This window comes from Cervus canadensis, chromosome 1, assembly GCF_019320065.1.
Source record: "Cervus canadensis isolate Bull #8, Minnesota chromosome 1, ASM1932006v1, whole genome shotgun sequence".
NCBI lineage: Eukaryota > Metazoa > Chordata > Mammalia > Artiodactyla > Cervidae > Cervus > Cervus canadensis.
Genome location: NC_057386.1, coordinates 61533957 through 61543270, shown reverse-complemented (window position 1 = coordinate 61543270; position 9314 = coordinate 61533957).

Genomic DNA, 9314 nt, shown 5'->3' with positions numbered 1-9314 from the left:
TGCTTATGCCAATATTTTTGGTTCTGAAGTCAGCTTAGCCTGACTTTAGTTTTCATTAAATTTGGAAAACTCTCAGACATTATATCTTAAAATTTTTTGATGTTTCTTCTCTTTCTCCTTTTGGGACTTCAATTGCACAAATGTTAGACAAGTTACTATTGCCCCACATATCCTTCCTTTTTGCTAGTTTTGGTTGTTTTACCTTCAGATTCATGTTCTTTTTTCTGTAGAATCTAATTTGATGGTAATATCTATAAATTTTTTTATTTTAAATAATGTATTTTTCATATCTAGAAGTTACCTTTTTCACATATTCCATCTCTCTCTTTATTATGAACATTAGATGTTTCCATTTACATTAACGAGAATATTCAATATACTTAAAATAGTTTTGTTATGTCCTTTTCACTGAGTGATGCCTGAGAATTTGACCCATGATCTCACTCACTAAATGGTAGGAGTAACCTCCCATCCCTGTGGCTTCCAAAAAAAAATCACTCACACATTTTTTAAACCATACTCTTTAAGATGGTATTACCAGCAGTGTGAAATATTCAGAGTTAGGGAAAACTAAATGTTAGGGCACCTGTATCATGTGCCAACCATGCAAACATTCATCCATAGGAAGGATCCTATGGACCCTTCCCCCATATTCTCTGCTTCAGCTCCTCTCTGAAGTACCTAGAAAACAAGATTTAATGCAAACTTCCTAAGTTGTTTTATAGATGTGAAAACCTTCCACCAAATGGAAGATGTTACCTACTTGGTGACTATGAGCACATAGTCCCCACATACTCTTGGAGTCAAAGGATTGATAATGTTAACGCCTATGCCATCACCTTGTTACCTTGACCATCAATCAGAGAACTGTGCATGGGCTGATTGTATTCCTTGTGACCCTCTTCCTTCACCTGGTCTTTAAAAATGCTTTGCTGAAACCGCTCGAGGGGTTAAGATCTTGTAGGGGCATGAGCCACCTATTTCCTTGCACGGCCCTGCAATAAACATTTCTCTGCTCCAGACTCTAACGTTTTGGTTTGCTTGTCCTCACTGTGCATCAGGCATATGAACTTGGGGTTGCAAACAATTTTGTTTACTAATTCTGTCATATTTACCAGTTCTGGGTCTGTTAATATCAGCTGACTTCTTTCCTGATAGTGGGCCACATTTCATTACCTCTTTGGCTACTTGTTTTTTACTTCATGCCAGGTATTTTGAGTTTTACATTGCTGAGTGCCTGATTTTGTTTAAGTCCTTTAAGTAGTGTTGGAATTTGTTTGGGCAGGTAGTTGAGTAACTTATGGGACAATTTGAACTATTTAAAACTTGCTTTCATGCTTTTTTTTAGGGGCATGTGTAGTGTAGTCACTACTCTGGGGTTAATTCAGTCTTGTTTCTAAGACATAAACATTTTAGGATCTCTATTGATTGTTCTGCATATCTTGTGAGTCCTCTCAACTCTAGATAGTGAGTTCTGGAGACTTTTCATTTTACATTTCCCCAGTAATTATTCTTTCCAAAAAGTCATTCCTTTTCTAGTCTCATGAAGGCTCACCCTATGTGTGCACAGATGAGTGGTGTTCAAAGACTGAAGAGATTGCTATGAGGATTTTATAACTCTTTCACTGCAGTACTTCTTCCTTTATGACATTCTGTCTGATAAATTCTTGACTACTCGTTCTCCCCAAAGTCTGATCACTGTCTTGTCAACCCAGTGAGACCAATGGGCTAATGTTTATCATTTCACTCCCTCTGTAGTGATCTTGAATTTTTCTGTGGGAGGAAAGCTGGTAGAATTATAAAGCTTAATTTTGTGAGTTCACTTTCTATCAAGGACGACAGTCCTATACTATTTATTTTTTTAATTTGTAAGTATAGTTTCTTCCTTTTTGGGGGGGTCAATTTTCCAGTTGTTTACAGCAGGAAGATAATTCCAAACCCTACTAATTTCAAATGGAAGTGGAAATGCTATCAGTAATTGGAAAATAACATTTCCTCTATGAATGTTGTATTTCTTATAAGCCTTACATGTGCAATATGAAAGCTTTTTTTTCTTTTAACAAAAAGGGTGCTCACATCCACTTTTCATGAAAATTTTCCTGAATGCAGTTCATTACACAGATGATTTTCTTTGTTTTTCCTCATCTTGAAACAACATAATTGCTCACTAGAGCAGATGGAATTATTTTATTTAGTTTTTCTTTCATCACTGTACTTCTCATACAGCTGGAAAAATTAATTTTCACCAATTTTTGTGGTTTATACAGTTCATAGTTCTGTTATTTTGTAAGAAACAATGACATCTTTATCCTTTGACAAGCTTATTCCTAATATTCTACAGGAGAAAAGTACTTCTTAAGTTTTTAAATCTGAGAACTTCAATACACATATTTGATTTTTTAATAAATATTTTTCTTTGCAAAATGTTAAGACTTATGCTTTCATCATTGCTGTTATACAGTAGAAATGTTAGTACTTGTCCTTTTTATGCAAAATTAGAAAATTGAATTTTAAATAACAGTTAAATATTGACATTTTTTCTGTATATTTGACATTTTAAATTATGTGATAGATGGATACTTAGAAAATTAAATAAATGATAGATATATAGGGCTAGATAGATAATCTTTGAGAATAATGAAACTGAATCAAGCTCAGAGAGTTTTGGGTGAAATAAAAATGAATAGCTATATTGCTTTACCAAGCAAAAGGGGGTCACAGTGGGTTAATGCTGCAAAACTGTGTGTCCCAACCTGGGGGGTAGTGAGTAGTTTTATGGGAATGGTTCAAAGAAGGTGAGATCAGTGTGTGGACATTCTTCTGACTGGTTGGTGGTGAGTTAAGTGGGAGTCAGCATCAACACTCTAGGGTTCCAACCCATCTTGGGTCTACTTGCTGGTGGGCAGCATACAGCTAACTTCCTCCACTTGGTGGGGCTGTCAGTACCTGCAGAACAGCTCAGAGATATTGTGTGTATCCTTTGAGTGGGAACAAGGACCCTCTTCCAAAACTGTAGTATTGTTTCCTGACTGTTCCTCCCTGGTCTGCATTCTTGCCCCTCCCTGATTAGCAACTCTTTGAACCTGCCCTTTGGGACTCAGGAAAGGTCATGGAGGCTGAACGAAGCCTATTTCTTACAATCAAGAAGTGAGGGATACAGAAAGGTTTTCATGCCTGGGTGTCCCATAGGGTTCCGCTCAGTTTTAGTTGTCAGTGTTAAGTTGCTCGGTTATGTCGAACTCTTTGTGACCCCAAGGACTGCAGAAAGCCAGGCTTCCTTGTCCTTCACCATCTTCTGGAACTTGCTCAAATTCATATCCACTGAGTCAGTGATGCCATCCAATCATCTCATCCTCTGTCATTCCTTTCTCCTCCTGCCTTCAGTCTTTCCCAGAATCAGGATCTTTTCTAATGAGTCAGCTCTTCACATCAGGTGGCCAAAGTATTGGAGCTCCAGCTTCAGCATCAGTTCTTCCAATGAATATTCAGAACTGATTTCCATTGGGGTTGACAGATTTGATCTCCTTGCAGTCCAGGGGACTCTCAAGAGTCTTCTCTAACATCACACTTTAAAAGCATCAATCCTTTAGCATTCAGCCTTCTTTATGGTCCAACTGTCACATCCATACATGACTACTGGAAAAACCATACCTTTGACTATATGGACCTTTGTTGGCAAATTATTGTCTCTGCTGTCAATGTCTCAACACTGTCTAGATTGTCACAGCTTTTCCTCTGAGGAGCAAGCATCTTTTAATTTCATGGCTGCAGTTACCATCTGCAGTGATTTTGGAGACCAAAAATAGGTCAAAAAACAATGTCACTGTTTCCATTGTTTCCCCATCTATTTGCCGTGAAGTATTGGGACCAGATGCCATGATCTTCATTTTTCAAATGTTGAGTTTTAAGCCAGCATTTTCACTCTCCTTTATCACCCTCATCAGGAGGCTCTTCAGTTCCTCTTCTCTTTCTACCATAAGGGTAGTGTCATCCACATATCTGAGGTCATTGATATTTCTCCTGGCAATCTTAATTCCAGCTTGTGCTTCATCCAGCCCAGCATTTCTCATGATGTACTCTTCATATAAAATAAATAAGCAGGATGACAATATACAGCATTGATGTAATCCTTTCACAATTTGGAACCAGTCCATTGTTCCATTTCCAATTCAAACTATTGCTTCTTGACCTGCATACAGAGTTCTCAGCAGGTGGGTCATGAGGTCTGGTATTCCCATCTCTTGAAGAATTTACCACAGTTTTTTTGTGATCCACACTGTTAAAGGCTTTGGCATAGTCAATAAAACAAAAGTAGATGTTTTTTGGGAACTCTCTTACTTTTTTGATGATGCAACAGATGTTGGCAGTTTGATCGCTGGTTCCTCTGCCTTTTCTAAATCCAGCTTGAATATCTGGAAGTTCTAGGTTCACATACTGTTGAAGTCTAGCTTGGAGAATTTTGAGCTTTACTTTGCAAGTGTGTGAGATGAGTGCAATTGTGCAGTAGTTTGAACATTCTTTGGCATTGTCTTTCTTTGGAATTAGAATGAAAACTGACCTTTTCCAGTCCTGTTTCCACTGTTGAGTTTTCCAAAATTGCTGGCATATTGAGTGTAGTACTTTCATAGCATCATCTTTTGGGATTTGAAATAGCTCTGGTGTAATTCCATCACCTCCACTAGCTTTGTTCGTAGTGATTCTTCCTAAGGCCTACTTACTTTGCGTTCCAGGATGTCTTGCTCTAGGTAAGTGATCATACCATTGTGGTTATCTGAGTCATTAAGATAATTTTTTAATAGTTCTTCTGTGTATCCTTACCACTTCTTCTTGATATCTTCTTCTTCTGTTAGATCCATACAGTTTCTGTCCTTTATTGTGCCCATTTTGCACAAAATATTACCTTGGTGTCTCTAACGGTGGAGAGTTCTGACAAAATGTGTTCCGCTGGACAAGGGAATGGCAAACCACTTTAGCAGTCTTGCCTTGAGAATCTCATCAGTTTTAGTAACAACTATAAATTAGAACTGATGAAACAATGCTATGGTAATTCAAATAAAATAAGCAGCCTATTGGTGATGCATGCATGCATGCTAAGTCACTTCAGTCATGTCTGACTCTTCGTGAGCCTATGGACCATAGCCTGCCATGTTCCTCTGTCCCTGAGGATTATTCTTCAGGGAAGAATACTAGAGTGGGTTGCCATGTCTTCCTCCAGGGGCTCTCCCTGACCCAGGGATCGAGCCTGAGTTTCATATCTCCTTCATTGGCATGTGAATTCTTTATCACTGGGCCATCTGAGAAGCCCTAAATGGTAATGAGACCCAAATAATGAACAGTTCTCAATAGATTTGAGAACATAAACAAATCATAATATTAGCTCAACTTCTATGTCTCTGTATTACTAAAAAGCTGGAATGCTTTAAAACTGCAATAACAACAACAACAAAAACTGGTAATTTTTCTATGACATGGTGGTAGTTTCCAAGTTCAGCTAAGTTTTTACATTCACAATTATCCTCAGTACATTCAGAAATTATATGGTACAGAGGATAACTATTTGTAGTGAGGACCTGTCCTGATACTTAAGGATGTTTAGAATTTGACCCATGATCTCACTTACTAAATGGTAGGAGTAACCTCCCATCTCTGTGGCTTCCGAAAGCATCACTCACAAATCTTTTAAGCTATACCCTTTAGGATGGTATTACCAGCAGTGTGAAACATTCAGAGTTAGGGAAAAATAAATGTCAGTGCTCATGTATTATGTGCCAACCATTTATTTAACCCCTCTGAATCTTTCTTAAAAGTGCATAGAGAAATCCTTCTTCACCAGGATATTGAGGAAAACTTTGATGAGAACACTGTAAAATTCTTTGAGAGATATGGTAGGGGATATTTTTTGTAGAGCAGGGGTAATCATGAAGAAGCTGCTATTAAAGTGGGCTCCCTGATTTCAATAGATGATGTAATCCTAATGGAATAAAGTTGAAAACTGAAATTTAATTGTCAGGGGAAATGTGGGTATGTTTTCCATAATGAGCAGTAGAGCTGGAAGAGTAAGCAGCATGGTTTGATCCACCTACTAAACTAATGGCTAATGGCTAATTAATCATGGGATAGCTAAGATCAAGAGTCATCATCCCTCTAAGTTACTGTTTAAATTAAACTATGCAAATTCTTGACTCCTGCCACCTTGCTTTGCTTCTGCCCTACTACCACCACCAAAGGAAAGAAAAAGAAAAAAAAAGGAAAAGAAAGCTGAACTAGATCTGATTTGAGTCATCATGAGGGAAAGTGATGGACTCTCACTCAACTTTTGGACCTGAATCAGTTCGCAGACCCATAATTCCTTCAGTGAAGACAAAGTAATTCTTAAGCCTCAAAAGTCACTTTGTTCTATTAGTCACAGTTCAGTTAAGTTCAGTTGTGTCTGACTCTTTGCGACACAATGAACTGCAGCACTCCAGGCCTCCCTGTCCATCACCAACTCCCGGAGTTCACCCAAACCAATGCGCATTGAGTCGATGATGCCATCCAACCATCTCATCCTCTGTCATCCCCTTCTCCTCCTGCCCTCAATCTTTCCCAACATCAGGGTCTATTCAAATGAGTCAGCTTTTTGCCTCAGGTGGCCAAAATATTGGAGTTTCAGCTTCAACATCAGTCCTTCCAATGAACACCCAGGACTGATCTCCTTTAGGATGCACTGGTTGAATCTCCTTGCAGTCCAAGGGACTCTCAAGAGCCTTCTCCAACACCACAGTTCAAAAGCATCAATTCTGTGCTCAGCTTTCTTTATAGTCCAACTCTCACATACATACATGACCACTGGAAGAACCATAGCCTTAACTAGATGGACCTTTGTTGACAAAGTAATGTCTCTGCTTTTTAATATGCTATCTAGGTTGGTCATAACCTTCCTTCCAAGGAGTAAGCGTCTTTTAATTTCATGGCTGCAATCACCATCTGCAGTGATTTTGGAGCCCAGAAAAACAAAGTCAGCCACTGTTTCCACTGTTTCCCCATCTATTTGCCATGAAGTGATGGGACCAGATGCTGTGATCTTAATTTTCTGAATGTTGAGCTTTAAGCCAACTTTTTCTCTCTCCTCTTTCACTTTCATCAAGAGGCTCTTTAGTTCTTCACTTTCTGCCATAAGGGTGGTGTCATCTGCATATCTGAGATTATTTATATTTCTCCCAGCAATCTTGATTCCAGCTTGTGCTTCCTCCAGCCCAGTGTTTCTCATGATGTACTCTGCGTAGAAGTTAAATAAGCAGGGTGACAATATACAGCCTTGACATACTCGTTTTACTATTTGGAACCAGTCTGTTGTTCCATGTCCAGTTCTAACTGTTGCTTCCTGACCTGCATGCAGGTGTCTCAAGAGGTAGGTCAGATGGTCTGGTATTGCTACCTCACGTCCAAGGACAGGGGCGGATGCCGAGAGGAGCTACCCCATGTCCAAAGAGTGGTCGGGAGGAGCTACCCCAAGTCAAAGGTAAGGAGCAGCACCTGTGCTTTGCTGGAGCAGCCATAAAGGGATACCCCACATCCAAGGTAAGAGAAACCCATTATTCACAGTAAGGGTTAATTAAGGTAACTTGATTTACAGAATTTAGATAATAGCCTATGACTACAAAAGGTAGCTTTACTTCAATTCCTTAATGTATCATAGGAGTTCATCTACTTAGCAACTCTCTTAATCCCCACATTAACAATAGTTTCTGTGAAATGAGGGCTATGTATCAAGGCTAAGTAATAGTGTGTGAGGCATTTTTCTTTGTGCAAAATGACTACTTTCATCAGGAATTCACAGATATTAGTGCCACCAACAAACAAAAAAATTACTCAAGAGTAATTATTAAAAAATTACTAAAATTATTTTAAAAAATTACTCAAGATCCATCATTTGTGAGTATTTTTGTATTTTAGAGGTAACAGAAAACTGCATATTGGCCATATCGGTTCAGTTCAGTCATTCAGTTATATCCAACTCTTTGCAACCCCATGGACTGCAGCACACCAGGCCTCCCTGTCCATCAACAACTTTCTGAGCTTGTTCAAACTGATGTCCACTGAGTCGGTGATGCCATCCAACTATGTGATCCTCTTCACCCCTTTCTCTTCCTGCCTTCAATCTTTCCCAGCATCGGGGTCTTTTCCAATGAGTCGCTTTGAATCAGGGGGCCAAAGTGTTGGAGCTTCATCTTCAGCATCAGTACTTCCAATAAATATTCAGGACTGATTTCCTTTAGGATTGACTGGTTTCATCTCCTTACTGCCCAAGAGACTCCCAAGAATCTTTTCCAACACCACAGTTCAAAAGCATCAATACTTCAGTGCGCAGCTTTCTTTATGGTCCAACTCTCACATCCATACATGACTACTGAAAAAACATAGCTTTGACTACAGACCTTTGTCAGTAAAATAATGTCTCTGCTTTTTAATATTATGTCTAGGTTGGTCATAGCTTTCCTTCCAAGGGGCAAGTGTCTTTTAATTTTATGTCTGGAGTCATCATCTGCAGTGATTATGGAGACCAAGAAAAGAAAGTCTCTCACTGTCTCTATTGTTTCCCCATCTATTTGCCATGAAGTGCTGGGACAGGATACCATGATCTTCATTTTCTGAATGTTGAGTTTTAAGCCAGCTTTTTCACTCTCCTCTTTCACCTTCATCAAGAGGCTTTTCAGTTCCTCTTCACTTTCTGCCAAAGGGTGGTGTTGTCTGCATATCTGAGGTTATTGATATTTCTCCCAGCAATCTTGATTCCAGCTTGTGCTTCAATCTGGAATCTTGTGCTTGAATCCAGCCCAGCATTTCACATGATGTACTCTGCATGGAAGTTAAATAAGCAGGATGACAATATACAGCCTTGTCATATTACTTTCACAATTTGAAACCAATCCATTGTTCCATCTCCTGTTTTAACTGCTGCTTCTTGACCTGCATACAGATTTCTCATGAGGTAGGTGACGTGGTCTGGTATTCCCATCTCTTTAAGAATTTTCCATAGTGTTTTGCGATCCACACAGTCAAAGGCTTTGGTGTAGTCAATAAAGCAGAAGTAGATGTCTTTTTCTGGCACTCTCTTCTTTTTTCTATGATGCAAAGGATGTTGACAACTTGATCTCTGGTTCCTCTGGTTCCTTTTCTAAATCCAGCTTGAGCCTCTGGAAGTTCTAGGTTCACATACTGTTGAAGCCTGGCTTGGAGAATTTTGAGCATTACCTTGCTAGTGTGTGAGATGAGTGCAATTGTGCAGTAGTTTGAACATTCTTTGGCATTGCCTTTCTTTGGAATTGAAATGA